General features: G+C 40.6%; 1 protein-coding gene across 20 annotated transcripts in view; it reads left to right on the top strand.

Annotated features, from left to right (window-relative positions):
- The window catches only part of ZBTB20 (zinc finger and BTB domain containing 20), a 636327-nt gene that overhangs the window by 50639 nt on the left and 558637 nt on the right, over nt 1-27051 (top strand). For 14 of the 20 annotated variants that reach the window (XM_043512102.1, XM_043512062.1, XM_043512053.1 and 11 more), the window contains exon 2: nt 21020-21079. The gene's annotated coding sequence lies outside the window, so the exon portion shown is untranslated. Of the gene's footprint in view, nt 1-21019; nt 21114-27051 lie in introns of all 20 variants that reach the window. The other 6 variants (XM_043512100.1, XM_043512072.1, XM_043512058.1 and 3 more) reach the window with 1 other exon arrangement.

The raw sequence follows: 27051 nt of genomic DNA, 5'->3' as shown, positions 1-27051 counted from the left end.
GTGGGTCTCCCGGTGGCTACTGAAACCAGTCCGGCAGAGTTTAATAGGCTGCTAAAAGTTCAGTCGGCGGCATATGGGGGCTAAGGCAGGCTCCTTACCTGCCCTGGCTGTAGGAACCGTGGCCAATGGGAGCTGCCAATGGGGTAGTGCCTAGGAGCCAGACATGCAGGTCGCTTCTGGGAGTTGCCCAAGGTAAGCGCCACCCAGCTGGAGCCTGCACCCCTCATCCCCTCCTGATCCGCAACCCCCTATCCCAGCCCAGATCCCCCTTCCTCACCCAACTCCCTCCCAGAGCCTGCACCCCTCCCAGACTCCAACTCCCTTCCCCAGCCCTGAGCCCCCTCCCACACCCAAACTTCCTCCCAGAGCCTGAACCCTGAACCCACTCCTGCACCCCAACCCTCTGCCTCAGGCTCAGCCCGGAGCCCACTCCCACACTCTGACCCCCTTGCCCCACTCCCCAGCCCAAAGCCCACACTCCTTCCCACACTCCAACCCCCTGCCCCAGCCCTGTGAAAGTTAGTGAGGGTGGGGCAGAACGAGTGATCAATGGAGGGAGTGAGGGATGGGGCCTCGGGGAAGGGGCAGGGACATTTGGCAACCCTAATGATCCTGACCTCACTGGATCTCATACTAGTTGCAGTCAGTTTTAAATAGATGTTGTTAGCAAGGTTCTAACCTGGTTTCACTGACCAAAGTGAACTGGGATTTTTATTTTTCCTCATTAAACTGAGTTAATAAAATAATGCTGTAGATTAGTTGGGGTGGGGATGGGAAGGCTAGACTGTTACGTGTTGAGGATGCATAAAATTTTGTGGTTTTTTTTATTGTAAATAAAGACAGAGACGTTGTAGTTTGCTGCTAACAATCCACCAGGCTTCAAGTTTCACTCCACAAATACAGGTGCATTTAACTTCCTGTTAAGGATTCTGGGTGGTGCCATCCAACAGGTAATTTCCTGTATTGAAAAGTACTGTAATTAAAACTACCACTCGAGGACACGCAGCACCCTTTGTGTCCATATTACTGCATTACAGAAATCATACTAGAAACAACTGTAGTGAAATACAGCTGTTGCTAGCAGTTTCCAATGTGGTAAGGAAGAAATGCAGTGGGGAAATGGTGAAACTGGAGAATTAAATGTTTGTAATAATTTTAATCAGAGACATACTTGCATATGTTGGACAAGGCAGAAGATGAAGTGGATAAACCACCCAGAATAATCAAGCCCTTTTCACCCAAGAAATGCATTGCATGGTGTGTCTCATTGCTACTGGGAGTTTTATTTTTAAGGAAAAGGTTCATAACTTGTATTTACACAAATAATCCCATTTGTGGACAGCCAATAAGAAAGGTCCTGTGAAGTTGATTGTTCTAAAAATGTTCCACAATATTTTGTTAAATGCTTTGAAAGCTGTTTCAGAGCTTGGAAAAGGACAGCATGATGGCAAACTCAAAGACATACAGTAAGAAGCATTGCAGTTAGCTACAGTCAGATTTAGAACAAATTAGCAACCCAGGCTAGTAGATGGCAAATTCTGCTCTTAAATTTTTGGGGAAAGAAGTCTGGGAACAGAGCGCTAGAGGAGGAATATAATAGGCCAAATTGGAACAGTCCTATTTGAAAGTAATGATGGAAACAGGAAAATCTGGAGATATCAATTACCTTTTAAATTCACTGTAATCCTTCACTATATAAAGTGTTCTCTTTATGCTGTTATGTGTTTGATAGAGCACACAGTAAAGTTGCTATACTTCATTGCAATATCTATCTATATAAAGGACTGTCTCTGGTACACTGGCTCTCAGATCAGCTGTTTATATATTTTTTTAAAATGCTCCCATCTGTTAAATCAAACTTGTTAATATAGGTCTACAGGATTCAATAACATTAATGCTTTAAGTATCCAAATGAAATGTCAGAGTCCAATTGCATATACAGAGTTCAAATGTGGCAGTGTCCTGAATCCACCTCTACTACTAACAGGCCATTTAATAATCTGCATAAGTATCTATAGACATCTAAGTATCTGGCTTGTGAGGGGCAGATGTACAGATGCAGTTACAGCATCAAATCCAAGCAGAAGCATTTCCACCACATTAAATTTTGGTCTGTTCTTTGGCTTTGCTGCCACAGCACTGTTAAGATTTGAACTTAAACGGAAATCTGATTTACTGTGGCAAATCTATGAACCCCCTGATGTTCCCATTGAAGTCAAAGGCAGTCCATATTTCTGGAAGTAGAATCAGGCCCTATGTGTCCTGCAAAACAGCTTGCCACTCCTCTACACTGCTTCCCAGACTTTATAGGCTATTATTATTTGGCATATAAGTAAGCCACTGATATTGTTATTTTTTTCTAGGGGCTACTGCAATTTATTCTTATAATGATCTGGTTGCAGTAAAGATATGTGCCCCTGTTTTGACCCTGGCAATGACCAAGGGCTAAATGTAGGTTTTGTATATTACCTTTCTTGTTTCTGCTCTTTTGTATCCTTGTTTTTTTAATTTACATTGCATTGTGAGAGGAAACCCTTGTCTTCTGTTGTGTTTTTCCCTGCCACTCAAATTTTGCATCAACACAAAAGATTTGTTCCTCTCTTGGTGCTCAGTGTTTGGCCATGTTCATTATGAAGTGTATCTGGAATACACAAATTACAAATTATATATTAAATATAATTTCTCTAAATATCTTTCTCTACTGGTATCTGATTTTTAAAGACTGTTTCTCAGTGGGTAGAAGCCCAATCCATGCACAAAAGTGTATTCAAATAAACTTTGCACATGTAATTTTATATTGATTTTTATTCCTAATTTACAGTGCACCTGTCTGAAGAGCTAGGTGCCCTACAGTAATTTAAAATACAACAGTTATGAATTAGATTACAGATAGACACAGGAAACACAAAGGAAACGGCTACATAGGATCATACAGTAGGATAATAATCCCACAATAATTAAAATAACCACGGTTGAGAATAATAATCCGTTTACTTGCCTTCCTCCAACAACTAAACCCTTCCTCATCTCCCCTCCCATTGAAATCCCAAGAGAAAAGATGGATTTTGCAGCATATTTGGAATGTTAACAAATCTGGATTTTGTCAGTGTGAGCGAGTTCAGGAGTTGAGAACCCTTTCCAGTGAGCATCTTGCCATCATCTCCTGCTCATTTAAATTGCTGGGGCTCCAACTGACCTGGAAATGTTGTGGTATCACATTGGGTGGTATGTATGTGTTTGGAGGGAGTCTCCTGAATAGCAGGATCCAAAACATTTAAGGCTTTATACATCAGACCTCCAAATTGTCGAAATTATGCATACAAATGGTGTTTTCAGGGTCTTCATGGTCATCTATATGCATAAGTACTGGAATGTATGATTGTAGTCATGCTATTGCTCCCAAAAATGTGGGTGTGCAGTTGTGCATGCAAGAGGGTCTTTAGAAATACAGGAATTTGTATTGTCAAAAATTGGCCCAAAATGCCATTCACTCAAGAAGAGCAATGTAGTGATCTAATCACCGACTGGGAGTTAGGATGCCTAATTTTTCTATCACTGTCTCCTTTCATCTCTCTGTCTCATTTTCCCAATTTGTAAAATCAGAATAATGCCAGCTTTAATAAAAGTGCTTTGAGATCCTGTGATGGAAGGCGGTAGTGTTATGTTATGTTATCATTGTTAACTGTCTTCTGTTGATAGTCCCTTATTTGTCAGGTGTGCAGACCTAAAAAACCCATTCTGTGTTAAAATTGAAACGTAACATAAAAAATCTCTCTCTCAAACAAATTCCACCTTGTCTAGAAGAATAGGTAGAAGAATCTGATTCTATAATAACTCATAAGTAAACAGTCAAGCAATTATCTCTGGTACATATTGTAATTCACATTTTAAAAATTGCCTAATACAGATTCCCCTTTTAAAAACAGAGCTATTTGGGTGTATCAAAGGGGCATGCTGTACTTCTAAAAAATCTGCCATTTGAAAGAGACTGTTTAACCTTTGCTCCAAGTTAAATAATAGATGTTGTTCTCAGATAAATACAACATAGTCTATAGCTTTCTATCAAGTAATGTTTTATTTTATTTGAATGCCTTACTCCCTCACTCTGTCCAATCCGAAAACAAAAACCAAGGAAAAAATGCATTGTAAATAAATTTAATGTTGTTGTATAAATTAATAATTAAATAAAGTTAATATTTAAATAACTTGGCAATTATTAGCAAAAGTAGAAAGTTCAGAGTTTAAGAGTTTCTTCCTCCCCTTAAACACTTAAAAATAAACAGTTAATAAATAAGCAGAATTCCTACATATGCTGTAGGTCTTGCTTCTCTGCACATGCCTGAATGAGAAAGTTCCCTGTGTTATGGGGCTGGATGCAGACATTACTTGGACAAAACTATTAGAATGTGACCTGCTCAGATTCTGATTTTTGTCGTTGTTTGTAACTACCATGATGTGAGCTGGGTAAAGGAGTGGTGGGAGAAGATGATTTTGAGGATCTATGGCAGTTGCCAGCTAGCCAGAACTCCTTATCTTGATAGTTTTTTCGGCACTGTAGAAAATTACCACTGACAAATTGGCAACCGAAGTGGGAATTATTAGGAGGTCAATGTATGAGAGTGTCCCTGTGTTAGACTAGAGCACCTCATGCACTTAGTGGCAAATTCTGGTCCCATGATCTCAGCCTGAGTTAATGAGCTGCGCACAAGGGAGAGTGGGAGGGAAATTCTATTCTACCGTATATAGGTTTGCAGGCCCATCAAGAGAAATGTAATTATTTTCAGGCTGTGGTATATCATGTTTGCTGGAGCTCCATCCCCTTTATTTCTGGGGATATTTATAAAGCCGTTTTGGGGGACCCCTGAGCATTAGCCCCCAGTACAATTGTCCTCCCTTCCTTCCCCATCAGCCCTGTAGGTTCATATACTGCGCTTATCACCTTAGTAACTGAGTGCCTTGCAGTAGTGCATTAAGCAATGTGACTAATATCTGTCACGTGTTGTTTGTTCTGTCATCATCTCCCCAGTGGGAGAAGGATGTGCTGTGGAGTGTCAGATTTTGGTAGGGTTATCTACTTAGTTTTTTTAAATAATTGTTACTCTGTATTTATGTTAAACAGGGCAAGGTCAAACAAATGTGCCATGCACTTAGAGCAGAAGGTGGTGAGGTTTGTGATGGTATTTAGTTCTTGGGGGAGTTCATTCCACAGTCTCGGACTGGCCCTAGGGAACATTCTGTCTCCTCCACAGACAAGCCTCACCCTTATTTTAGAGAGTTCCATTGTGCCTAGGGTTGCCATCTTTCTAATCGCACAAAACTGAACACCCTAGCCTCGCCCCTTCCCCGAGGCCCCACCCCCTGCTCACTACATTCCCCCTCCCTCGGTGGCTTGCTCTCCCCCCACCCTCACTCACTTTCACTGGGCAGGGGCAGGGGCTTGGGGTGCGGGAGGGGGTGAGGACTCCAGCTGGGGGTGTGAGCTCTGGAGTGGGGGTTGGGGATGAGGGCTTTGGGGTGCAGGAGGGGGCTCCAGGTTTGGGGGGGCTGAGGGCTGGGGCAGGGGTTGGGACTCGGGCTTACCTCGAGCGGCTCCTGGTCAGTGGCGGGGGCTAAGGCAGGCTGCCTGCCTGTCCTGACACCGTGTTGCATGCGTGCTGGAAGCAGCCAGCAGGTCCGGCACTAGTAGGTGGGGGGAGCAGGAGGCTCTGCGCACCCTGCTCTCGCCTGCAGGCACCACTACCCCAGTACACCCATTGGTTCCCGGCCAATGGGTGTGCTCAGCCGGTGCTCTCAGGGTGGGGAGCACTGGCAGTGCTGATGGGAGCTGCCAGGGTCCCTTTCAACCAGGTGTTCTGGTTGAAAACCAAACACCTTGTCATCCTAATTGTGCCAGAGGAGTGTGGTTAGACTCCTCTTACCATAAGCCCGGGAGCAGGGATGGAGGATGTCTTTAACTACTGCCCTTCCTCTGATGCTTCTCTACTGTGACATGAACAACACTATGAACATGGCTTGGGAACCCCGGACATACGACTTTGACCATAAACAGAGAGACATGATATAAGAGATAATCATGTGAGTTGAAGAGTGGTGTTTCTAGCAGCTGGCTCAACACTAATTGCTAGGGTTATGATGAGCATATAAGCTTCAACTTAATGCAGTACACTTCACTGCTGTGTTCTAAATCAGGACCTGAATTCTTTCTGCATGTACTTCACTGATGCTTTTAGCCAGTAACTGAGCGAAGAAGATTGCACTTACACTCAATATTTGGCACTTCAGGAATCATCATTTGTTCATGTCTGGAGGGAGAAATTAATGCCTTTTAGGACTGAGAAAGTGACTAACTGTGAGTGAAAGCTCCTGTGTCCCATCATGTGACTTCATCAGTAACCTGTGTTTTTTAGGGAAATCTTTCTCATGACGTATGTGGCAACAGCATTAACATGTATTATGTAGTATTATATACTTAGAATGGAATCTTCTGGAGCAGCTCATTCTCTTGTTGTACGTGCTGGTATCTTTCATGCATGTTGTCCTGTTTTAGTAAGATGAGAGTATCTTTTTAGTTTTGTGTTAATCTTCTCTCTGGAGGGGCAGTTTGAAATGTTATTTTCAGAATGAGTTCAGCACTCTCAGTCTCTGTTATGCAGTTGAATACTGTAATTTTCACCTCTTGCAAGTCTATCTGAGAGTCAAGCGTTTTCTGAACTCTGCAGATGCCTGATCTTTGTGTTCCCACAAACAATGATCCAAACATTTCCCATTATTCTGAAAAGACATTTCAGCCCCAGACAGGTTTATTTTTACTAGGACTCCCAGTTATTTCCTTTGTTGAATAGTAAAATTTGAGAGCAATGTCTGGTAGCTGATTTTTATAAATTTTCTTTAGGATTTGCTGTGAATTGTTTTTTGCATTTATCATTTTATATTAGGGTTGACCCTCACGGACTCAATCATATTGAGGCCTGTTTGTGCTAAGTGCTGTACAAACCTAGACTGCCTGTCTCAAAGAGCTTACAGCTTGAAAGACTATTTGGGGGCTGAAGTTAAAGATATTTTGCCACAGTCAGCATTAGAGATTTGTACATTGGGATCAGGTGAAGTAGCACTGGATGTCTGATGGTTATCTGTTGGAAGTCGGGGCTCATGGTCTCACCACAGCTTGCCGTTGTGCTGTTACCTCAAGCAAGTCTCTTCATGTCTCTGCTTTTTTCATAATTTATGAAAAGGGGATAGTACATGCCTACTTCCATAGGCATCTTGTGAGGCTTCATTCAAACTTACAAGGTGCTTTGATGAAAGTCTTTATATAAAGGTGAAATATTATGTTTAGAAATGAAAACTGATTGAGACAGAGATTTATCACAGGAATTCCCGTGAAGCGTGTTTGTATTAATTAATCAGAAAGAAGGTTGGCCTTGTTAAGGAGCTGAACTGGGACTTAGGAGATCTAAGGGCAGGTCTTCACTTAAAATGCTGTATCAGAGCAGCTGTGCCACTGTAGCGCTTAAGTGAAAAAGGGAGAGCTTCTTCTGTTGGCGAAGTTAGCTACCACCTCTATGGAAGGTCAGTTATGTCAATGGGAGAAGCACTCCCATCAACATAGTGCTGTCTACCCCGGGGGGGGGGAGGGTTAGGTCAATATAACAATGTCACTCAGGGGTGTGGATTTTTCACACTCCTAAGTGACATAGTTGAACCAATACAGATCTGTAGTGTAGACCTGATGTAATTTCAAATTTCCACTGTGCCACAGACTTCCTGTTTGACCTTGGGCAAGCAACATAATCTCTTTGTCTCAGTTTCCCCTCTGGAAGTGTTAATGGAACTCCTTTTCTCTCACTATCTGTCTCTCCAGTCTATTTAGGCTGTATGCTCTTGGGGATTGTCTCCCACTATGTATTTATGCAGCGCCTAGCACACTGGGGTCCTGAGCTCGCTTGCTGTCCCTACATGCTACTGCAATACAAATAATTAATAATTATAATAATGTATATTCTGAAAATATAGTATAACATGATACAGTTCAGAAACCGTATCTGTCTCTGGTTAGTCTAAAAGGATATAAAGCTAGTCAATCCATTAAACTGTTTTAAATATAAATCAGTGAAAGTCATTATATATATATATATATATATATATATATATATATATATATATATATATATATGAAGTTGCAGGAAAATATTAACATTTTGGAGCACAAATATATAGAATTAAAGCAACAATAAAAAAAATCCAGGAGATCCAAAGTTCATGTTTTTGTGGCTATTCCCTAAGAAAACAGACTTCTTTATGTAAGAAAATATTTACACTAACAAGTTGTTAATTAAAAATAATATGTTATAACATTCATTGGAATGGGCTAAATTCATCCCTGATGTAAATTCATTGACTTGACCCAATAAAATATCCATAAAAAGAAAAGGAGTACTTGTGGCACCTTAGAGACGAACAAATTTATTAGAGCATAAGCTTTCGTGAGCTACAGCTCACTTCATCGGATGCATTTGGTGGAAAAAACAGAGGAGAGATTTATATACACACACACACACAGAGAACATGAAACAATGGGTTTATCATACACACTGTAAGGAGAGTGATCACTTAAGATAAGCCATCACCCACAGCAGGGGGGGGAAAGGAGGAAAACCTTCCATGGTGACAAGCAGGTAGGCTAATTCCAGCAGTTAACAAGAATGTCAGAGGAACAGTGGGGGGTGGGGTGGGGGGGAGAAATACCATTGGGAAATAGTTTTACTTTGTGTAATGACTCATCCATTCCCAGTCTCTATTCAAGCCTAAATTAATTGTATCCAGTTTGCAAATTAATTCCAATTCAGCAGTCTCTCGTTGGAGTCTGTTTTTGAAGCTTTTTTGTTGAAGTATAGCCACTCTTAGGTCTGTGATCGAGTGACCAGAGAGATTGAAGTGTTCTCCAACTGGTTTTTGAATGTTATAATTCTTGACGTCTGATTTGTGTCCATTCATTCTTTTACGTAGAGACTGTCCAGTTTGGCCAATGTACATGGCAGAGGGGCATTGCTGGCACATGATGGCATATATCACATTGGTAGATGCGCAGGTGAACGAGCCTCTGATAGTGTGGCTGATGTGATTAGGCCCTATGATGGTATCCCCTGAATAGATATGTGGACACAGTTGGCAACGGGCTTTGTTGCAAGGATAGGTTCCTGGGTTAGTGGTTCTGTTGTGTGGTGTGTGGTTGCTGGTGAGTATTTGCTTCAGATTGGGGGGCTGTCTGTAAGCAAGGACTGGTCTATCTCCCAAGATCTGAGAGAGCGATGGCTCGTCCTTCAGGATAGGTTGTAGATCCTTGATGATGCGTTGGAGAGGTTTTAGTTGGGGGCTGAAGGTGATGGCTAGTGGCGTTCTGTTGTTTTCTTTGTTGGGCCTGTCCTGTAGTAGGTGACTTCTGGGTACTCTTCTGGCTCTGTCAATCTGTTTCTTCACTTCAGCAGGTGGGTATTGTAGTTGTAGGAATGCATGATAGAGATCTTGTAGGTGTTTGTCTCTGTCTGAGGGGTTGGAGCAAATGCGGTTATATCGTAGCGCTTGGCTGTAGACAATGGATCGAGTGGTATGATCTGGATGAAAGCTAGAGGCATGTAGGTAGGAATAGCGGTCAGTAGGTTTCCGATATAGGGTGGTGTTTATGTGACCCATCGCTTATTAGCACCGTAGTGTCCAGGAAGTGGATCTCTTGTGTGGACTGGTCCAGGCTGAGGTTGATGGTGGGATGGAAATTGTTGAAATCATGGTGGAATTCCTCAAGAGCTTCTTTTCCATGGGTCCAGATGATGAAGATGTCATCAATGTAGCGCAAGTAGAGTAGGGGCATTAGGGGACGAGAGCTGAGGAAGCGTTGTTCTAAGTCAGCCATAAAAATGTTGGCATACTGTGGGGCCATGCGGGTACCCATCGCAGTGCCGCTGATTTGAAGGTATACATTGTCACCAAATGTGAAATAGTTATGGGTCAGGACAAAGTCACAAAGTTCTGCCACCAGGTTAGCCGTGACAGTATCGGGGATACTGTTCCTGACGGCTTGTAGTCCATCTTTGTGTGGAATGTTGGTGTAGAGGGCTTCTACATCCATAGTGGCTAGGATGGTGTTTTTAGGAAGATCACCAATGGACTGTAGTTTCCTCAGGAAATCGGTGGTGTCTCGAAGATAGCTGGGAGTGCTGGTAACGAAGGGCCTGAGGAGGGAGTCTACATAGCCAGACAATCCTGCTGTCAGGGTGCCAATGCCTGAGATGATGGGGCGTCCAGGATTTCCAGGTTTATGGATCTTGGGTAGCAGATAGAATACCCCAGGTCGGGGCTCCAGGGGGGTGTGTGTGCGGATTTGTTCTTGTGCTTTTTCAGGGAGTTTCTTGAGCAAATGCTGTAGTTTCTTTTGGTAACTCTCAGTGGGATCAGAGGGTAATGGCTTGTAGAAAGTGGTGTTGGAGAGCTGCCTAGTAGCCTCTTGTTCATACTCCGACCTATTCATGATGACGACAGCACCTCCTTTGTCAGCCTTTTTGATTATGATGTCAGAGTTGTTTCTGAGGCTGTGGATGGCACTGTGTTCTGCATGGCTGAGGTTATGAAGTGAAGAAACAGATTGACAGAGCCAGAAGAGTACCCAGAAGTCACCTACTACAGGACAGGCCCAACAAAGAAAACAACAGAACGCCACTAGCCATCACCTTCAGCCCCCAACTAAAACCTCTCCAACGCATCATCAAGGATCTACAACCTATCCTGAAGGACGAGCCATCGCTCTCTCAGATCTTGGGAGATAGACCAGTCCTTGCTTACAGACAGCCCCCCAATCTGAAGCAAATACTCACCAGCAACCACACAACAGAACCACTAACCCAGGAACCTATCCTTGCAACAAAGCCCGTTGCCAACTGTGTCCACATATCTATTCAGGGGATACCATCATAGGGTCTAATCACATCAGCCACACTATCAGAGGCTCGTTCACCTGCGCATCTACCAATGTGATATATGCCATCATGTGCCAGCAATGCCCCTCTGCCATGTACATTGGCCAAACTGGACAGTCTCTACGTAAAAGAATGAATGGACACAAATCAGACGTCAAGAATTATAACATTCAAAAACCAGTTGGAGAACACTTCAATCTCTCTGGTCACTCGATCACAGACCTAAGAGTGGCTATACTTCAACAAAAAAGCTTCAAAAACAGACTCCAACGAGAGACTGCTGAATTGGAATTAATTTGCAAACTGGATACAATTAACTTAGGCTTGAATAGAGACTGGGAATGGATGAGTCATTACACAAAGTAAAACTATTTCCCAATGGTATTTCTCCCCCCCACCCCACCCCCCACTGTTCCTCTGACATTCTTGTTAACTGCTGGAATTAGCCTACCTGCTTGTCACCATGGAAGGTTTTCCTCCTTCCCCCCCCCCCCTGCTGTTGGTGATGGCTTATCTTAAGTGATCACTCTCCTTACAGTGTGTATGATAAACCCATTGTTTCATGTTCTCTGTGTGTGTGTATATAAATCTCTCCTCTGTTTTTTCCACCAAATGCATCCGATGAAGTGAGCTGTAGCTCACAAAAGCTTATGCTCTAATAAATTTGTTAGTCTCTAAGGTGCCACAAGTACTCCTTTTCTTTTTGCGAATACAGACTAACACGGCTGCTACTCTGAAATAAAATATCCATGGCTCTGCTGAGTACTGACAAGGAATCCTAACCTGAAAAAGTAAATCCTCTTGTTGGGTTGTTTCCTTCATAGTTTGAATCTCTATACACTTTGTGATATTGGTTCAAAAAATATGGGACATTCGTGCCATGGAGAAATTTACTATCTTGCAACATAATAAAAATAAGCAATATTTCACTATCTGGAAAAACTTCATCCACGTCTTTGAACTGAATGATGGTGTTAATAAACCAGTCATCCCAATGTCCTTAAAACTGGATGAAATGTTAAATGAATGTTAAAATTCTGAAATATCCCACTGACTTGATTGTCCAGGAATTGATGTTGATTAACACAATTGCTATTTTTATATGGGCATTAATTTATTTTAATATATTGCATTGGGTTTGTGCTCATTCTTGTTACTTCGTTTGGGTATACTGATTTTTACCCTTTCCTGATATCAAAAATAAGTAAATTGTATTGTTACAAGGAATTAATAAAAGAAAGAAAGAAAGAGAAGCAACTCAAATCAGGACAACATTTATTTCTATGCTGGATGCCACTGAATATTCAAAATTCACTGTGCCAGGGACCTGCATTAACTATGGTATTTCCTATACTTACCTTAAGAGAAACCCATTGCAGTGGTTCAGTCACTGTAGAGTTGAATTTTTTATCGTCCCCTCTGAATGTAAGTGGAAAAGGTATATATTTTCAGAGAGGTTTTGTAGATTTTTTTTTTCCTAGAGGAAATGTTAATAGAAATCCTTTATTGTAATTTTAGTATATGCCATTTAAGCGTTATATGTGTGTGCACATGTTGGAATATTTTTGAAAAATTCAGAAAAGTACTTGGGGGAGAAAAAGAACGTGAAATTGTCTCTCTCTCTCTCTTTCCACCCCCCCCCCCCCACTCTTTCAATTAAAAAAATAGTTTGCATGTCACTTGACAAGCATCTACTGCAGTTAATGAGAAAAGCTTTGGGACTGAGATTTGTCAGGGATTGTAATAAACAATTAGATTCCTTTTTTAAAATGGTACACAAATACCTTACCATGAAAAAAAAATGCTGTTGCTGTGATCACCCAGTTTTGCAAGAAGACAAGTCTGCTGTTTACTAAAGCTTGAACCTCTAGCTCCGCTGCACAACTCATTGTAAAACGATTTATAAGTCTGTTGACAAGTTATGGCTTTCAAAATATAAAAATCTAAAGCATCGTGGATGCTAGAAAGGCCTTCTCTATGGATGACATCAACTTTCTTAACTGAGATTCCTTGGGTTTCAGAACCAGGACAGGAGGCAACTCAACCCAGAATTTTACTGAGAATGTCTTTCCCTCACAGTGAATATTTACCTGCCTCAAGAGAATCTCAGAAAAAGAAGTGTTTATAGAGAAATGTGAGTGAGGCATTTGCTAGAAGTCAAAGGTTATCTGCCTTTTTTCTGGCTTCAGAGAAACAGTCACTGAGTGTACCCTTTCCAAATCAAAAGTGGGTGGTAGAAGGTGCCGTCTCTTCAACCCATAATGGCTCAGTCATTTCAGAAACAAAAAAGATTCTAGTGCAGATATTTGGCCAAATACATTCCTGGTACAATTCCATAAATCAGAGAAATCACATCATGGATGATTTTGTCCCACTGAGTTCAGTCCTTTGTGAGACAGAACTACAGAATGTCCTTGTCCCTGTGGACCTCAGAGTTGCCTGTCAGTTTGTAGCTAATTCAGACATTTTTTTTTAAGTACGAGGAGAGTGGAAAATAATATATTTTCTCATAATAAAGAAAAAATATTTTGGAGTCATTTTTGAACAGCTTTACACCTAAAATGGCTGGGGATAGGTAGTTGGAATTTGGCATGGAAATAGTCCTCACTGAAGTGCTTTTTGAATATTCTGGGGAATTTTGGTTTGATTTGGCTGAGTTCTGACCCTTTTGAAATTACATGCTCCTCATGCACAGGATATTTTTTACTGGTTTTTTTTCAGCTAAGCTTCCTTGTTTACATTAAGGAAGGTTGCATTACACATGAGCCTGTGGCTACCTTAAGTGGCTTTAAGTGGCCTTAAGTCAAGGGCCTCCATTCCTCTCAGTCTGGTGAGATGCAAAAAGGTTAGGGGAAATCTGCTGTGGCTTTATTAGGTGCAGAGAATGAAGTTCCTTTGAATCTTAAGATCTCTGTAATGAGAACATATACTTTGTCTCTTTCTCAGCTAGACAGCACGAAAGGTTCAGAGGAGAGGGTTTGTGGTTGAAAGTATAAAAAAAAAAAAAGCTACTGTTAAAATTGCTTGTATAACCTTAACTCTGCCCACTTGGGCCTATGAAATATAACATGGTCCCTAACTAAATAATTACATAGGATATATTGCAGATATTTGAGAAATGCTATCATTATTTTCTGCAGTCTTAGATATGTGTAGCAAATGGTATTTCTCTGTGAGTATCAAACATAATTTAATTTATATGAGAAGTATACAGTAAACTATTCTTATACAACATACTAAATATTAAACACAGCATAAAGTGACAATAAAATTTTGCTAGAATATGTAGGCCACCTAAAATAGCAGCTAAGTTAGGTCTGTAATTAACTGGCTCATCCCCTGAATTGAACCTAAGGAAGGCTGTGGTTGGAATAAAAATGTATAAAAATGCACGAGTACTGACAAAATTATTAAAATACAGAGACAGAAGAAACCTCATCATATAACAAGTGTGAGACAATAAAATCATGCTGAATCATTATAACAAATAAGTAGAAAAGAATAAAAATATTACAAAATACCATGTATGTCTAAATGTGGTAAAAATGTTTAAGAAGTAGCATGTGATCATATTATTAAAAATATATCATAAACCTATATCATAAAGGAGAGACAGAGTTAAGGTTCAGGGGCAAGTTTTGGCATTACTTGCCTTTTGCATGATTTACTGTGTAACTTCAGTATGTATGCATATGTATTTTGTTGGACTAAGGCAAGGAGGAGGTGTCATGCCATCTCTTCCATTGAAAGGGTAGCTGGGAAAGGCCTCCTGCCAGTCAGAAGCACATTTGTTGAATTATAACGATTTATCTATTTACTATGACCTGAACCCATCTGTAAAGGCAACTGGATGTGTGATGGCATGGTCTGCTAGAGAGGAGAAAAAATTGTTTTGAGATTTGAACACAGAAGAGCTCAAAGGGTACAGTCTATCCTCAGCAATCAATGTGCAGTCCCATTTTCAGGAATGATGTTGTTACCCATATACCTAATTTCCCATATACTCTCACAACATATCAGTAGACTGTATTCCACCAGAACCTCATGGCAGACTGCTGGAGGTCAGTCCTAGGAGATTGCCTGATCAGATCCTGAGGGATATATGATGTTGACTTTTTTGCTTAAGGCGCCAACAAGAAGTTTCTTGCAGTAGGCTTAAGAACAAGAATGATGAAGATGATGAACCAAGGTAAAGTAGATACAACTCATTCGTTTGTAGTAGTGAGATCAGTAAGCATTGCCATATGGCAGAAAGAGCTACTTTCTTCTAACATTGAACAAGAAACTTTACTAGAATAAAGAAAACAGGGTTGTCCCTAAAGCTACTCTCTTTCTCTGCTTCATTTGTAGAACTTTTGTCACCTTCATCAGCTTTCCCCCCCCCCCCCGCGCCCCCACTGTGCTTCTTGCTGCAGATTTAAAGAAACAGTGCATATAAACCTCACAGGAATCACGTTTTCACTCAGAGTTACTAGGCAGGAGCAAAGAGCTGATTCACTTGCAAAGTCTGGAATACAAATTGACTTTTAGTCCCATGCTTTAATACTCCATAGTAGTACTACTTGGAGGGTGGCAGCATGGGGTTAACAAGAGGCCTGTATTCCTTCTAAAAAATGCTGTATAAAGAAACTGTTTTTTGTCTTAAAGAAAGCACATATTTCATGCTCTAAAAGTCTGAGGTTTGTAGTTGAAAAAGATTAAGTAAATAATTCAGGATGTGCTGTGTTTACCTGTTAATAATTAAGCAAGTTAGACTGTGTATTTCTTATAGACGTTGAGTTTTTATTTTACTTATTTATTTTATTTGGGCTGATTTTTAAGTTAAAGAAGCTTCTGCCAAGAGGGAGATAGAGAAAAAGGGTTACACAGAGCCACACAATAAACACAATGTGTGTGGAGAAACATGCTAGCTGGAGAGAATGGGGAGAGGTTAGTTCGATCAAGAACCCTTACTCTCTCCTTTCACTAGAGCAGCCCCGACTCCACATGGTGCTCTGAGAGAAATTTTCTTATGGCTCATAAAGATTTCAAGGAAGAAGTACCAGCTTTCACTCAGGATGTTCAATGATAGTTACTAAGGATAAAGGAAGCTTTCTTTGTTATGAGGTAAAATTATAATTAGGTTTTTATTAACAGGGAGACTCTTTTTGAGTGGAGGCAGGTTTAGCTCAAGCAAAGAAAATGACTGAGAAGATTTAATCTTGTCCAGTATTGGAGATGGGATTTAAGTTTGCGGTAGCAGAAGTATTCTGTGTCCTTTCTTGTCTGAATTGCATCTTGATGAAAGGTGTGAAGTTGCCATCTCTGAAGTCTAAAATCCTCCTTGTCAACACAACAGGCCAATGGCAAGATGTGCTTCCCTTACCAACGTATTGGATACTGCCCCTTTAGGAGCCAGACCCTGCAGTGGAAGATAGTTCCTTCCATGTGGCCCATGCAATGCTTGGCATCTTTGCTGTCATTAGAAATGATCAGGCCAAATAGTGCTGATTTGTTATTAGAAGGTGAATACTTGACTACTAAGAAACAGGCTGAGATCAGCATTCAAGTAATTTTATGCACAGCATCTTATTACATTGAATCATTGTTGACATAGACTAGATTTGAAACTGTAACTTTGAGGGGGAAACTCCTACAGCTTGCTACTAAACCTGTGAGCCATTTGGTACCCTTCTTCATCCTGACAAAACAAAGAGGTTTGTTTTATATGTTGATTGTTTCCCCCTGCCGGGCAGCTGTCCAACCCACCATTAATTCCTGATGTGCCAAAAGAAAATCAATCAATTGAATCTTTCAAACTGTTCATTTGGTCTTGGCAGAGGAAGACATCACTTGGTAGTTTTCACTCACCTTTCCCAAAGCTGAGAGAAAGCACTTTGTTGTGAGAAAAGCCATTTGGAGTAATTGGCCTTAAAAGACAAAGCTGCTGAATTGTGAGACTGAACTGTACATTAAAAACCAAAGATTTAAAAAAAGTTAATGTCCGAATTAACAGTCTGATTTTGTTGACAGTTGAGGTCTTCATATGTTATCATAGTATGATATGATTTATTTACCTATCTGCATTGGTACTTTCCTCTAAAGAAGCATATATTGCAACTGGTGCCTCTTTCCAGGGCTGCCTTCCTACCTTGCTAATATAACATAAACACATTTCAGGTCTCATGTTTCAGACTCTGTTTTTCCTTTTAAATTTAATTAAAGATTCAGTATGTAAAGATAATGGCTGGGTAGTATGGTGGACACTGCAAGTATTCTCTGATTCTCTTCTGCCATCATGGTGCTGGTGTTTTAACAGGTTTGGGTTTTTTTGGTCCTCTGGCCAGACAATTGACATAAGGCTTTCCCCAAGAAGGATATGGACAAACGGGCTTTTTCAGTTGGAATTTAGACTGGCACAGGGAACTGAATGACCTGTTTCCTAAGAAATTGTTTGTACACTGAGAACAGACTTGTAACACTGAGTATTGTTCCTTTAAACTACATATGTAAGCATACAAAACTTCCTCTCTTGCAGCTGAGCCAAATTCAGATTCAATAGTTAATTGTCTTGTACACAGCAGGTCAAGTCTACGTTTGGCAGTCTACTTGTTGAAATTCTCCAGACACTACCATTGAACATGGTAGATTCACACTAGCCATTTGATAGTCTATTTTAAATTTTATTCAGTCAGAAAAGCTTAACTCCTGAAATGAGTTAGATGAATCTCAGTCTATTTCTCAGTGGACAAGTGTCCATACCAAAAAACCATCACCATGGTTGGTAGTAATTGGCCTATAATTTGTAGCCCCATAAAAGAGGCTGTATCAGCCATTGAGACTTAACTAGTCCACAGTCTAACCACTGAAAGTGGTCTCTCCAGTGAAAAGTTGAGGCACAGTGGTGAGCCTATGTTAGGAAATGTGTACTATATCTGTTCTCAAGCTAGAGGATTTCAACTCCAAAGCTGCATGAGTACTAAATTCACACAAACTTCTTTTTTGAAAAGAAAGGTCTTAACTCTGATGTGTACTCCATTTTGGCAAAGTCTTCCTTTTACCTAATAGTCATGTTGGGTTGACTGATGTGTGAGAAGAGCCAAGAGATTTGCTTGTGGTCACATAGTGAATCATTGGCTGGAATCCTTTTAGTTCCTGTGTTCTTACCATGATCAATAGTGTTTCCCCTCAAAGCACTGAATAAAATGGTTTGCATGTGTGATGACTGTGTTTGCTAGGTGAAGAATTGTGCTGAAGTGATACAAATATAATTGGAAATTGTATATGCTACTGAATACAGAATCTTAAAGGGAGAGAAGAATCCACAATTACCATGCTCTAGGGTTCTGCCCCATTTCAGTCATGCTGAAATCTCAGTAAATTCTAGGGCAAACATAAATAACACAGATGTTCTTGAACTGAAAGGTTAAGCTTATCTCAGTCTCTCTTGGTCAGATTGCAGTTCATTGAATAAACTTTTTATCAGCACTGTAAGTAAAGGTCACAAGCATTTACCATTTATGGTTGATGTCAATTATGCCACTCAACTTATTTTGGTATTAGTATGAAAAGGAAGCAATGAAATATAACAAACATATAGTCCGTTACTGCTTGTGGGTGAAAAATTCAGTTTAACAGAGTATGTTGTTGTTACAAATATGGACTATATCAATATATAACTTGCTTAGATTCATTGATCTCTGTTTTGTTATAGAACATTGACTGTTTAGGGATGTGCTTGGGTACCTTGTGTGCCTCCTGTGTTTGCGTGTATCTCGCTTCAATATGTTAATTATTTTAGAAATCAGCGAGTTCAGTTTATTGAGTTTGTTTTTGTAAATACATTCATTTCCAGCAAATTACAAAGGCTGTGTGTTTGCCTGCTTGGTGCCTATATGGGGATCATTAATGCCTTGCAACCTGGAAGTAGTAAGTCCAACATGAGACAGTATTGCAAAATCTACTGAAAATTAACTTTTGATTACTATGTGGGACTCGATTTTGAAAGGAGACTCAGCCTGATCCCCTAAATAGCACTCACCTTTTTGCATCCCCATTTAACATTTTGTGGGTGCTATTAGATACTGAGGTATCCAAACGGTAAGATTTGTATAAGCAATTAACTGTGGGCACAGAAATACAGGAAACATTAATTGTGGGGAAAAAAACAATTCACAAGTTAGGGCTGGCACTGAAAATCTAGCCAATGGCTTATGACTCTGAACTCTTTGAAATTTCAGTAGGACTTTTTGTCTCAGCATCTTGAATATGCAGTGTTCATCACAAACATAAAGTTTTGTTAATGTAAACTTAGGTTGTCAATTAAAATAGCAGTTACAAAAACTATATAGCAAGAATGTTTACCATTAATATAATATAAGCATTGATCAGTTAAGATATAGTGTAAGTAAAGACTGTAATACTCCATCTGTTTATGAGAAAATTCATACAGCAGAGTCTAATACCAGCCTTAACTCTGTCCACAAATGTAACACATCACTTTTGTAGTTATATGATGTTTCAGCTGCAGATGGAACAGGGAAGAAAAGTTGAGATCCAGATCTAGATCTAAACCTTTTCAAAGTTTGAGCAGTTAGGATCTAGCCAGAGTTAAGGTAGTAGTTGGAATGTCCAATATGAATTTTTACAGATTTTGGGTATGCAGTTGCATGGTTTATTTGTTTATAAGCTGGCCATGAATATAACTGTTTTATAGTAGTTGGGAATTAGTTGTGTTCCCATGCCTTCCTATCATGATGAAAAACTCTAGTGCTGTAATCAGGTTGTTAGTATGGTGGATGTGTTGGACCTGCCAACCCTTCCCCCTAATTTTTCCCTCCAAAAAGGATGAGAGACTCTTCAGTGAATCATAATGGGGTTACTCAGCTTTGTGCTAATGCTATAGCTATATCATACTGAAGATAGGGTGACCAGATGTCCTGTTTTTATAGGGACAGTCCCTTTTTTGGGGACCTATTCTTATCTGGGCACCTATTAATCCCCCTCCTTCTGTCCCATTTTTTCACAGTTGCTATCTGTTCACCCTAACTGAAGGTTCTTTCCAGGGACTGTGTGAATTTTTGCTGACATAAAATTTTGGGAGGATTATTACTAACAAAAACTTGAGAAAAAAAATTCTCAGGACTTGAATGTAGTACCTTCTAAATGGCAGGGCAGTAATACTAGGCTAAGTAGCCCCATTGGACTCATCTGAAGAGTCTCAGGTGTTTGGGCAATGGAGAATTATTACCTTGCTTGGAGTGATGAGTTCTGAGCACCTCTGAAAATTGGGCCACTTTTATTTAAGTGCCTCAATATGGATTTAGGAAATTGGGGGGAGATTTTCAAAGGCACAAAGGGTAGTTAGGGACCTAACTCCTATTGCAAGTCATTGGGAGTTGTGTGTGTAATTCTCATTTGTGCCTTTGAAAATCTACCCCTAGTTTCTGGCACCTAGCTTTGAAAATTTTGGCCATTATGATAAGTAGTGCTAACAACTTTGATGCTATCTAAATATCTTAAATTTTCAAGATTAAAACACTTTTATAAATTATATATGTATAATTATAAAGCATTAGACTCCAGTTCTTCAATTTTGAAAATGTGTGATGTTTAACTCCTGAACTATTAAAAGTATTTACTTGTAACTTTTCCCAAAAATGCTACTGAAAGGGAAGAGTAAGTGGTATAATTTTGGTTAAAACAAGCATTTGTTTTGTCCCTAATGATGATAAAACCCCACTTTAACAGATGAAATGAAGGGATTTGTAGCCTTGGAGTCTCTGTGAATGCCTCCATAATATGATATTCATGTGCAACTTTTTCCTTATAAAGTACATGTGTGGTGTGATGTTTTCGTTACTAGTGCTTCTTGTTTACATGTTCTTCACCTGCATGCTGAATGTGAATGTGTAGGACTTTGTTTTGTCTTATTCCAGCAGATGGATATATATTGATATATACACAGTAAGCCACCTACTTCTCCAACTGAACATTGAGTCATTTGAACGTTATGAAAACTCAAGGTGTTGTCTAAGTAAATTCCTAAATATAAGCATTTCTTTTCTTTACAGCAGCATAAAAGAGAAGTGTTAGAAGCTGCTCTTAACCCTTTTGGAGTCGGAAGAGAAAAGGTAACATTAAGCAACACTTTCTGGATATTTAAAGGTACACATTGTATCTACTTGAAAATGCTATTTACCTAGCACACTCTGGCTGAGGTTTTTAGAGAGCTCAAAAATCAGAACTTTGAAGAACAGGAGGGATGCTGGGGCAGGAAAAAGAGAATAAAAAAAATTACAAGAACTTTTTGGAAACTTCTGCAAATTTTGACAGAAATTATGCAAGAACAGATTACAAATTGGAAACCACCATAAACATTAATATATATAATTTACACAATACAAGTTCACAAATATTAGGAATTCAGTGGGATTTTTTAAAGATTGATCATGGTGCAATAATGATATATATGTATGTATTTAAGTTCTGTTAATTCAGTGAGACAAATGTTGCATCTCCTTTTTCAGTTAAGAATGCTTCAGTGAGTTTTGTCTAACTGAGGAGTGAATAAGGTCTAAACAACTAATTAAAATATTCAGTCATTTTACTACTGTGTATAACAAAGCACTGGCAATATTAAAAACTGATAATCTTCCTACTTATTAAAATGTGAACTTCGTAAATACAATGTCGTTTTGCATTTTCTATCATTCTTCTTGAAGTACATTAGTAGAGGTGAAATATTTTCCAAAAACTTTCATTTGAACTTCTAAAGGACTGACTTCGATTGTGTTCCTGTCCCTTTTAACAAATATTTGAGTAGCAAATTTACAAGCAGGACCGCCTGTGAAAACATATATTTTAAGCAAATATTAGAGAATATTCACAGAAAGCAACTTTTGAATGATCATTCATAAGTATTTGCACTTGAAACAAGATGCTCAGTGCTACTCATCGTGTCCGAAAACAGAAACGTCATTTATTTGTCCAGTGAAAACATCTTGTCTTTCGAATGTAAGTGTTCCTAACAATCTGCTCATAAATGAATTACAGACTAAAAATTATTCAAATAATTTTCAGTAACAAGTTCAAGAGAATAATACATAGATAATTCAGGAGCATATTAAAAAGTATAATTGGTTAACTATACTGTTAATTGTGACACTCTGGTTACCTTTCCTAGACCTGAAGAAGAGCTCTGTGAAGCTTGAAGCTTATCACTTCTACCAACAGAAGTTAAATAAAATATATTACCTCACCTACCTTATCTCTCTTAAAATATCAGTCCTTTGCCCTGCTGTAATTAGCATTTGCATCATATATTTCCACTGTTTTAGAAGTAAGGGCCAGACTGTGGCCTGGTACTGCATTGTTGTACAGGGTCATAAATAGGGGGAAGACCCACTTCCTCCCCTCCCCCTTGACTAGGGTTGCCAAGCATCCAGTTTTTGACCGGAATACTTGGTCAAAAAGGGGCCCTGACAGCTCCAGTCAGCACTGCTCCCAGAAGCGACTGTCATGTCTCTGTGGCCCCTAGGTGCAGGTAAGATCAGGGAAGCTCCACGCCCTGCCCCTGCCCTGAGTGCCACCTCTGCAGCCAATGAGAGCTGCGAGGGCAGTGCCTGTGGGCGCAGGCAGCGTGCACTCCTGGCCACTCCTTCGCCTAGGAGCTGGACCTGGTGACTGCTTCCAGGAGCAGTGCAGAGCCAGGACAGGCAGGGAGCCTGCTTTAGTCCCGCTATATCACCGACCGGGAGCTGCCTGAGGTAAGCACCGCCCGGCTGGAGCCCACACCCTGAATCCCCTGCCCTGGGTCAGAACCCCCTCCCACACCCTAATTTCTTCCCAGACCCTGCACCCCAGCCCCCTGCCCCGGGTCAGAACCCCCTCCCACACCCTAATTTCTTCCCAGACCCTGCACCCCCACCTGCACCCCAGCCCCCTGCCCCAGGTCAGAACCCCCTCTCACACCCAAATTCCCTCCCAGAGCCCACATCCCCCCATGCACTCCAATACCCTGCCCCAGCCCTGAGCCCCCTCCTGCACCTAAACTCCCTCCTGGAGCCTGCACCTCACACCCCCTCCCACACTCCAACCCTCTGCCCCAGGCCTCCTGCTCCTGGAGCCCAGAGCCCCCTCCTGCACTCTGAACCATTTATTTCTGGCCCCACCCACAAGCCTGCACCCCAATCCGGAGCCCTCACGCCTTCCCACATCATCCCTGCCCCAGCCCAGTGGAGCAAGTGAGTGAAGGTGAGGGAGAGCGAGCAATGGGGGGAGGGGGGCTGGAGTGAGTGGGGGTGGGGCATCAGAGAAGGGGTGGAGCAGGGGCGGGGGGGGTGGGACAAGGGTGTTCAGTTTTATGCAGTTAGAAAGTTGGCAGCTCTAACCCTGACTCTTATACACCTTGGCTGCAGATGGGTATAGAGAGAGGGAGAGCTGGGTCTGCATGGTTGGGTTTTTTTTTCAAGAAAGGGCCAGAAAGGGAATGGGAAATGGGGTGACCCTACATTTCTTCTCCCATCTTTGGTGGCTGGTCCATGGAAGAAGCTGATAATCTGTTAAATTGCTGTAGTGAGTTACTTTCCCCAGGGACAAGGCAGGGAATTTAGACTTTGAAAGACAATTCTTTTCCTGAGCTCCCTCTGTGGGTGGTTGCATCTGCTCCTCACCACTATGAAAGACTGTGCCTAAAGACTCATTCTAGTCCTATGTATTTAATTGTTGCTAACAAAATTTGTTGCAAAAATAGGCCCCAATCCTGCAAAGTCTTACACAAGAGCTTCTCTTCAGGCACAGTAAGTTGTCCTATTGAACTAAATAAGACTAATCGCAGTGCTTAAAGTTAAGCAAGCATTTAAGTTTTTTGCAGAATCGGAGACATAGTTTTTTATTTCTTTTTTGCTGAAAGTGTGGGAAAATATTTGTTAAAATGTGTTAGGTTTATGGGATCTTCCCCAATCATCTGGCAGTTTGAAAGAAGCAAAATTCGAATTTCTATTTATCCACAAAAATCCCCAATTTTGGTAGGTCCTTAACTGTAAGGCATGAAGAAGAATGGACTGTTATCATTTTTCTTTTTACAAACACTGTTAAACCTTCCAGCTAGAAAAAGATGGGTCGTACAATTTATTACAGAGAAGTAAACTGCAGATTACATTGCATGAAGAAGGGAGACAGAAGATCCAACAGATGTGTGTGTGTGTGTGTGTGTGTGTGTGTGTGTGTGTGTGTGTAGTTTGGAGTGTGTACATAAGTGTGGTATGGAGTGCATGAACTCTCGCTTATAATTTCTTCACACTTGGGCACACCTCAGACATTTTACTTAGTAACAAGAAATGCAGATTGTTCAGGAGCCAGCAGCAGTTCTTTCAACTGAATGTCAAAACTGACAAGATTTTTAAATCAAACCTCAGCAACAACTTGTATTTTAAAACAAGCAATCCAAAGATCTGGTAACCAACTGTGGCCAACATAGTGCAGAATTGTTTTCCCACCCCTTTAATTCTCCCTGCTTTTATCTCTCTAATTACAAGGAGCACAGTTTCAGTGTAGATGAGCTATTAATCTATATGGAAGTATAATCAAAGAGCAGGAATACTTGTTGAAAACTGGGAGATTTCTGGCATTTGAAGCTACCCAGGGAAGATGTCTTCTGATTTTCCAGATGCATCTAAACAATTTTCCCCTTGATTTTTAAGACCCCATTTTTAAGTATGCTGCAGGGGTGGGTGGAGTGAACTCCTAATTCACCTGTGTCAAGGTTCCTTCCCCACTCTGAACTCTAGGGTACAGACATGGGGACCTGCATGAAAACCTCCTAAGCTTACTTTTACGAGCTTAGGTTAAAATTTCCCCAAGGTACAAACTATTTTACCTTTTGCCCTTGGACTTTAGCTGCCACCACCAAATGTCTAACTGGGTTTATTATTGGGAAAGAATAGTTTGGAGAAGTCTTTCCCCCCAAAATCCTCACCAAAACCTTGCACCTCCCTTCCTGGGGAAGGTGTGATAAAAATCCTCACCAATTTGCATAGATGACCACAGACCCAAACCCTTGGATCTTAAGAACAATGAAAAAAGCATTCAGTTTCTTACAAGAAGAATTTTAATAGAAGAAAAGGTAAAAAGAATCACCTCTGTAAAATCAGGATGGTAAATACCTTACAGGGTAATTAGATTCAAAACATAGAGAATCCCTCTAGGCAAAACCTTAAGTTACAAAAAGACACAAAGACAGGAATATCCATTCCATTCAGCACAGTTTATTTTCTCAGCCATTTAAAGAAATCATAATCTAACACATATCTAGCTAGATTACTTACTAAGTTCTAAGACTCCATTCCTGTTCTGTCCCCAGCAAAAACATCACACAGACAGAACCAGACCCTTTGTTTCTCCCCCCCCTCCAGCTTTGAAAGTATCTTGTCTCCTCATTGGTCATTGTGGTCAGGTGCCAGCGAGGTTAACCTAGCTTCTTAATCCTTTACAGGTGAAAGGGCTTTTCCTCTGGCCAGGAGGGATTTTAAAGGTGTTTACCCTTCCCTTTATATTCATGACAACCTGTTTCCCTATTTTTATTTTTTGGGGGTAAATGGAATGTGTGGTTTAATTTGCTACACAACTGATTACAGAAACCTTAATGCATACTACCTATGATTGGGTGACAAGTTTTTACTTGAGATCCAGAACAGAACATTTTCAAAGTTTAGGGCTGTTTGGTTCCAGGGCTTTTGTTTTGGCTTTATATACTGGGGCGGGCGGGGTGGGTGGGTGTGCGAGGGAGGGCTGTGAAGTACAAATTGGAATCCAAACCTTTGGGATGCTCTGCTCTGGTGTCCTGTGTCAAAATTTAAACATGTGAAAACATTTCAAGGTAAGAAAATACTGCACAAGTCTCCCAGCTCAATACCTCTTCCCTTCTGCTCCCTCCTCTGCAAATGTCTGCAGATAACAATGTCCAACACCCTACACTCTTAGTCTTCTAGGGGATGACCTTACGACATGTGCATCAATTAACCAATTGGCTAGATGGGTCAAAGACAACAGTTAGCGAGGGGCAACATAACATTGTGTGTGTGAGAGAGACAGAAAGAAAGTTTTGATTATTCAGATGATTTTTATAAAAGGGTTCTATTTCCATTCTGATTATCAGCCTCAATTGTGTATTTCATTGTGGCCCTCTGAATTCTCCCCTGTAACTTGGTCACTGTGTCCAATACATCCATATGTACAATAGACATGAAATCTCACTTAATCATTTCCCTGCCATTGCATGCACCTCAGGTATTGAAGCACCTGGGTCCCTCCTGTTCTCTGCCTGTGGCATACAATAGTTTAGTCTCCTGAGGATTGTAATCCTTTGGTCTAATTGTGGTTGTTGCGCTTGCTGTGGGGATGGCAGCCTGTGATATACAGGAAATCAGACAGACTAGGTGATCTGGTGGTTCTTGTGGCCTTAAGCTCTATGGCAATGAAAGATGACAATTTGCTGCTGTTGTTACCATTCTCCTATGGGTGGGTTTTTATTTCCTGTATTTAGGTATAGTGGGCAGGAGCAACATTTTAGGCTTCTCCAAAGGCAAGAGAAAGGGATTATTTATTGATCTGTTTGTGATCAGAATGAGATGACCTGGCCATGTAGGACAAATCCCATCATATAGTGCTCTTCAAGAGATACCATGGGCATAGCAGCTTCCAGATTCTCCAACAATGCTCCTTTTGAAAAATGGCTTCTAAAATCCTAATCTTTTCCTTGAGCAAATTTGAGACAGAGCATATACAACGGAACATTTTGTTATAATAACTAGTTCTAGAAACTACTCTGTCCTTTGGTTTCTTCACTCCTCTCCATCCAAACACTGCCTCTTTAAAATCATTCAAGTAAATGAATAATCCACAGACAGAGCAAAGCCTTTCAGAGGGAGAGAGTTTGTTGAAGGAAGAATTTGCTTTTTTGGTAAATAGTTTCTTTCAAGGTCTTGTTAAATAAACAGCCAAAGCTTCTGTTGGAAAATAAAAAAGAAAGCTGTAACTTAGAAGTTTGCCTATGTAACTCTGCATAGCTGTGCAAAGTTAAATCACTGACAAAGCTAGAATAGGG

The sequence above is a fragment of the Dermochelys coriacea genome, chromosome 1 (genome assembly GCF_009764565.3).
Source record: "Dermochelys coriacea isolate rDerCor1 chromosome 1, rDerCor1.pri.v4, whole genome shotgun sequence".
NCBI classification, from domain to species: Eukaryota; Metazoa; Chordata; order Testudines; family Dermochelyidae; genus Dermochelys; species Dermochelys coriacea.
This window is presented reverse-complemented; position numbering and strand designations above follow the sequence as displayed.